The sequence below is a fragment of the Dermochelys coriacea genome, chromosome 2 (genome assembly GCF_009764565.3).
Source record: "Dermochelys coriacea isolate rDerCor1 chromosome 2, rDerCor1.pri.v4, whole genome shotgun sequence".
Lineage (NCBI taxonomy): Eukaryota > Metazoa > Chordata > Testudines > Dermochelyidae > Dermochelys > Dermochelys coriacea.
The window spans coordinates 48719789-48726524 of record NC_050069.1 but is presented as its reverse complement, the minus strand read 5'-3'; the positions used below and the strand labels follow the sequence as shown (position 1 = coordinate 48726524).

Below are 6736 nucleotides of genomic sequence, written 5' to 3'. Positions count from 1 at the left end.
CTCAACGCTGCTACAAATTGTTTAAGAGGACTCCGAGGATGACGGCTATGAGGAGTTTAGGAGGAGGCTTGGCATGGAACTCATGGAGCCAGTGCCACGTTGTGAGTGTAAAAAAGTTATGCGGACTATTGTACCCGTTGCTGTTTATGCTGTTCTTAATCACTGTCTTAGGGAAAAGCTTTCTGAAGATTGTGAGGATTGTGTAATAGATGCGCCAGCCCAACAGCACCATGACAATGTGACTTGGACTTCAATGGATATAAACTGCAAGCTCTGGGGCCTGTGTGCTGACCTGTGTTTGGAAAGCTTATTAAACACTGTTATTGCCATAGGTTATACTCTGCAATGTCTGTGCCTAACCCAAAAACATTTAGCACAAGGGGTGACTTTGATAAATGCTGTGCAATTCAGTGGAGACCCTGACCGTGTTTTAAAGAAAATGACCAAATTGGAAGATGCCTGCTTACAACGTTATATTGACCATCTGGTCCACACAAAAAGTTACCGAACCCTGCTTAAGGAAAAGACTATTTGTAAGAAATCTAAAAGGATTAAGTTAGAGAATGGTGAGGGGACAAATATGCGATATAAAACTTGGTAGCTGTAAATTTAAAAAAATATCTATTGAAAAGGGCTTTGTGACTATCTGTATTTCTGTTAGAAGGTCTCTGGCCCTTATGTGAGCTAAAAGTTTTTTAATGGAGCATATTGGTTTGTTTTCAAGGAGCTGTATGTCTTTTAAATAAAAAAAAATGGTTTGTGAGAACCTAGCTCTTGTGTCTTTGTGTAAAAGAGACTCATTTACAGCAAAAAGCTGAAATGTATGTTGTGGGAGGGGAAAAAATCCTAAATATGTGTTTACAATAAAACAAACGGGTGGCTCAGACATGTGTTTGAGTACAACCTGTTGAAATGAATGGTTTTAACCACACCGCACTGAATAGCCAGGGGTAACTGTGATTACCCTTGTTGCCATAGGGTTAAATTTGGTGAGGGTGCACCCATAGTAAGGGAGGTTGGTGGGTGAAGATGGTAAGTTCTGATTAATATGAAATGAAATAAAATCTCAGGAATTCGCAGATGCTATTGGACAGTTTAAATATAACCCCTGGAGTTGGTAGAATGCTATTGGACAGTTAAAATGACCCAGGAGTTGGCAGAACTTTATTGGACAGTTTAAATATAACCCCTGGAGTTGGCAGAACTCTACTGGACAGTTTAAATATGATTCAGGAGATGGTTGAATGCTATGGGTCACTCTTTCTACCAACTCAAAGCCATTAAAAGTTTAAAATAATATATTTTTTTAAAAATGAATAAACAAGGGTCTAACCCAAAACTGAAATGTTTCAAGGGTTCACAAACCTTCACCATACTTTAGAACAAGCATTTGCTCTAAAGACAATCAAACATTTAAAAGCTATGGGTGCTTATTTCAAACCCCCCACCCCAAACTTTAAGCATGAAAGAAACATGTTTAAAAACAACCCTCAAGACGTTCATTGATATTTGCAAAGGGTCCCCCACTTGGAAATGGGTACAGTTACATTAAGGATTGGTGATTTACTATAAGAAGACCCTACAGAAAAATGTATTTTAACTAAAAGAAAAAAAATGTAGCCAAAAGCAGCCCTGTTGTGCATACAGCTTAATTCAGCTCTCTCTCCCCTCCCCCGATCACAAAAGGGAATGTTGGGGGGGGTGCCTAAAGTTCTTAAGAATCTATTATTTTCAGAGTTGTAGCAATCAAATCAACCTGCTAGCTACTATTTTGAAATCTGCTTGAAACAAAGGGTTAGGATGGTATAAAAACCTCAGGTAGTTTGGAGACTGTCTTTTTCAACAGAAACTCTCTTGAATGGCGACTGGACTGGAAGAGGAGGTAAGCACCCTGTTTTTTAACTCTGAAAATATATATTATATAATACCACTCTTTGGCCATGCTGTCTTAGTAAATAAGGGGGCCAATCTTTATTGCAGTGTGATCTGTTTAACATGGAACCAGTAACTTTAAGCTGCATTTCACCATCAGGCCAAGGTAAAAACCATTTTTAACTGTAGTTGTGCTTAATACTATTTAAAAAAAACAACTTCAGGTATTACACAGGTTGTATAGGGATTTGCGGGTAATACTAACTAACATTTTTGCTTGTTCTTTAACCCAAAGGCCCAAACACACGGTGGGAAACAGAACAAGCATGTGCCTGCAACACTTTATCCTGTAGTAGAAGGTAACTTTCTGCAAATGGCTTTTAAATGCATGTGTTTTTTAAAAGTATTTGGTTGCAAACTGTGTTTTAAACTGTTGTGCTGTGTGTACTATTGTGTAAAACATAGGGGTAGGTTTTTTAAAAGTATTTGGTTGAAAACTTGGTTTGGTGTGTTATAAAGCTGCTGGGTTTGTGTGTGTGTGTGTGTGTGTGAGAGAGGGGTCTGTACAAGACTTAGGTTTGGGGTTTTTAAAAGTACTTAGTTGCAAACTGTTGGTTTGTTTCAAACTAACGGGTTTTTACTGTGCATAATGTGGTCTGTTTTTAAAATGGGTTGTTTATAGGGGTTTGGTGGATTTGGGGCTAATACTAAGTAACATTTTGGCTTGTTTTTTAACCCAAAGGCCCCAAACACACACACGGGGGAAACTGAACCATGTGCCTTTTAAATGCCTTTGGGTTTACTGAAAAGTATTTTGTTGAAAACTGTGTTTTAAACTGCTTGTGTGTGTGTGTGTGTGTGTGTGTGTGTGTGTGAATGAATTTGTGTAAAACATAGGTTGGTTGGTTTGTTTTTAAAAGTATATGGCTGCAAACTGATGGTAATAGTGTGTTTCAAACTAACAGGGTTTTTACTGTGCAAAATGTGTTTTTAAACTGGATTTTAAAAGTTGATTTTAAAAGCAGTTTGGTTTTTATTCTGCAAAATGAGATGTATTTTAAAGTGGTAGAAATAAACTCAAAACCTGTGTTTGTTGTACAGCCTGAAATGGATTATTTTGTTTTAAAGCTATGATTTTTTAAATAAAAAGCATCCTAATGAATATTTTATTTTTAAGTTTACTAGAGAGTTTCATGTGTTTTATAAGAATAATGTTGTCTGCTTCACAATACAGTCAAAACATGAGAGCTCCTTAGACCAGAGGGTAAACAAGCTTAAAAGAAAAAGGAAAGACAACTGAAAAGAAAAATTCCCCAGTATCAGTGACTGACGGATGGTTGAAGCCCACTAAATATATTTTGCTTATTGCTTTGTTTAATTTATGAGGTCTTGTATTTTAAGTAGATACATAGGTGTGGGTGAGAGAGATTGGAAAAGGTAAGTTTTGTAATATGTTTTTTCCCCACCCCAATCAGGAAAGTGAAGCCCTTCTGACAATGCTGCAGTAGGAGCTACAGTGACATCTTCATCAGAACCACCAAAGAACCAGGAATCTGCTTTGAAACCTTTAACAACACAAAACAGCACAAGAGTGCAGATGAAGCATCAGAGCAGTCCAAACCTCATATACGTCAAACCCAAGGACAAAACAAAAGACTCTGGTAAAAAAACAACCATGCAAACACAACTCCAGTTCCTCAGCGGCCACTGCCACACCAAGCCCTGAGAAAACTGTGAGCAAAAACGCCAACATTCACAAACCCAGAGCACGCACGCACTCTAGGGGTTCTGAACGTGCACAAAAACACACACAAACTGGTGCATGCGCTCTAGGGGTTGTGAATAAAAAACCAAGGACTGACAAACCATTCTCCCAACATCTGAACATAATCATCAGGGCCTACAAAATTCCTCACAATAAGCTAGTCACAGTCCCCCTCTCCCCCCATATTCTAGTAATTGGAAAAAGTTTGATGCTTCATTCAGAAAACTGATGGATGCTGTATTCTCGGGGGTTCTAAAAGAACAGCAATCTAAAAAGATTTGGGAGAAATATGACACTTCATTCAGAGTACTGGTGAACTCTGTATCCTCAGGGGGCCTAAAAGAAAGTAGGAAACCATATAAAAAATGCAAAAGCTTTGGCGGGTGACTTTTTGAAAAATACTTCAATTTTTCCAAAGGGTGGCTCTGAGCAGGTGTGCCTAGTCTTGGAAAGGGGCCTGGGTAAATGGGGCACCGTCAAGGGTACACATCAGCTCAGGTGTAAACAAAAGCGGGGACAATGCTTGGCGGATAAACAGATGGCTACCAAAAAGTTCCAGGCCAGGGTTGCTGTAAAAATTTTAAAAAGGGCTTAAGAGGTAATGAGGGGGAACAAAAAGAGATGCCCTGTACTGGAGGCTCTCAAACTGGCTTGTCTGAAAATGGGGAGGTGAAATCCGACTCTGGTTTAGAAAATTCCCCAGAGGCCTCTCTAGACTGGTCCCCGTCTGCTCCCAATGACCCTCACAGAGGCGCCTCGGAGTCTGACTCTCAAATAGCCTGTGATGTAGAAGATGCCGCTGATGATTCCGTAGAGGAACCCCCAAGTAACCCTGAAAATGCAGAGGTGTATATGGAGAGAGTGAGAAGTTGGCAACATGAAATACTTAGATTTGGGGGGTCGATGTATTGTGAGGAATTTCGTTTTGTCAATCTTGAGCGAATAAATTCAGCCCAACAGGTGTTGAAGCCATACACAGAGGGATACAGTTAGTTCTTGATGACATTAATGGTAGGGAGGCCCTGATGATTATGTTCAGTTATGTTTAGCGAGCCGTAATTTAACTAACCCTTTGTTTTCGGTCAGAAGAACTAGGGATGAGCTATCTGCTGAGGATTTTTTAAACCAGACCTCAAAGCTGCTACAGAGCAATAGACAGTTGCATGTCAATGGGATATTGCGCCTCGTTGTGACAGTTGTAAAAAGCAGGGGTGGGGGTGCTTGTAGAGTTTTAAATTCTATCCTCCGTAGTCAAATTATTCATAAAAAGAGACAATGTTTAGTAGACCTGACTTACACTGGTATGAATCTGTGTTTTGCGGGTGGGCTCTTGGCCGTCATGTCAGACTGTAAACCTACGGACGCGGAATTGTTAGCGGAGGCGAGAAAGTTGCATGAGAAACTGGGGTGGTCAGATCAAAAAAAGGTTATGCTCGGTGACATAGCAAGGTTTGAACAACATTTAGGAGTCATCATACAGGTGGTGCTTTATGCGGTGAAAGACGGCTGAGGCTTTTTTAAAATGGGGGCTCAGTGTCTAATGCTTGTCTAAAACTTTCTGTGATAAGTGTCAGTCTTACATGGACAAGTGGCACAGGTGTAAAGGGAGGCGGTTTAAGCAATGTCAGGGTTTGATCATTGGAGATGTAGACAGTTATTTCTGTTCTATGGACAGCCTTCGAAAGCCCAAATCCTCAGAAAAGTGTGTGTGTGTGTGTGTGTGTGTGTGTGTGTGTATATATATATATATATACATAATAATTTTGTTATGATTTCGAATGCATGCAGGAGACTGGGTTGCACACTCCCAATTGCATTTTTGGTATGTCCCTAAAGCCAGAAAAATCCTGGGAATTTAAGGGCGATGAGTGTCTTTCTATGTTTAAGACCTTTATTGGCAAAGAGTTCCGGGACTACACGTTCTTAGTGCACAATTCCAAAGGTTATGATGCGTACTTCATCGTTAGACAGTTACTGAAGGAAAAGATGTGCATAGAATTGATCACTCAGGGTAGTAAGCTAATGTGTGGAGGTTAAGGCTCTGGGCATTCATTTTAAAGACTCTTTAAACTTCTTGCCCATGAAGCTTAGCAAGTTCGTGCAGGCAATGGGGTTTGAAGAATGCAAAGGGTATTTTCCACATTTTTTAACACATTTTAGAAAATGAAAATTACGTGGGACTTATGCCCGGTGTGGAGCATGATGGTGTAGAAAACATGATGCCCAGGGAAAAAGCAGAGTTTCCCGACTGGTATTGGGTCCACAGCTCTGAGACTTTGACTTGCAGAAAGATCTTGCGTATTACTGTCAGCAGGATGTCAAAATTTTGAGACAGGCTTGTATCCTATACAGAAAAGAGATTATGAAAATGATGGAGAAAGGTGATATAGTAGAGAGAGAACCTGGTAAATTCACCGAGATAAAACTGTATAGATCCATTCAGGTACATAACGCTGGCATCTGTCTGCTTGGCTGTGTACAGGTACGTGGTGGCTGAAATCTGGCAAAAATCTGATGAACTGTTTTCAGAGTACATAAAATTACACCTCCGCCAGAAACCAGAGGCTTCAAGGTATCCCAGCTGGTGCACAGACGAAGAAAAACAAAATAAGTATGTTAACGATTTCTACCAGAAAGAAGGCATGCTTTTACGCCAACACAAGGTCGGGTCGAAACCCGCTAAACGCCAAATTGCTAAACTGTTTTTAAATTCTCTGTGGGGTAAATTCGGCCAAAGAACAAACCTACCCAACACCAGCATTGTGAGAGACCCTGATGAACTCTTTCAGTACCCGTTTCCCCCCAATTACAAGGCTTCATCCTGTGAGTTTATCGACAATGAAATCGCGTGTGTGTATTGGAAGCACGCAAAAGACCGGTACTCTGTCTCTGGCAATACCAATGTCTTCATAGCCTGTTTCACCACCACTTATGCCTGCTTAGAACTATACAGCCTCCTAGACAGGTTGCAAGAGCGTTGTCTGTACCACGACACTGACTCGGTGATATTTGGGAAAAGAGAGGGTGACTGGAATCCCCCTCTGGGGGATTATTTAGGGGACCTCACGAGCGAGATCCTGCCAGATCAACACATCACCA

General features: G+C 40.5%; 1 long non-coding RNA gene across 1 annotated transcript; it reads left to right on the top strand.

The window, feature by feature from the left end:
- Window positions 1-1105: 1105 nt before the first annotated feature.
- Window positions 1106-1304, top strand: LOC122458438. Its single transcript, XR_006278487.1, has 2 exons — window positions 1106-1152; window positions 1196-1304. It is a non-coding gene; the product is annotated as an uncharacterized LOC122458438 (long non-coding RNA).
- The last annotated feature ends 5432 nt before the right edge of the window (window positions 1305-6736 follow it).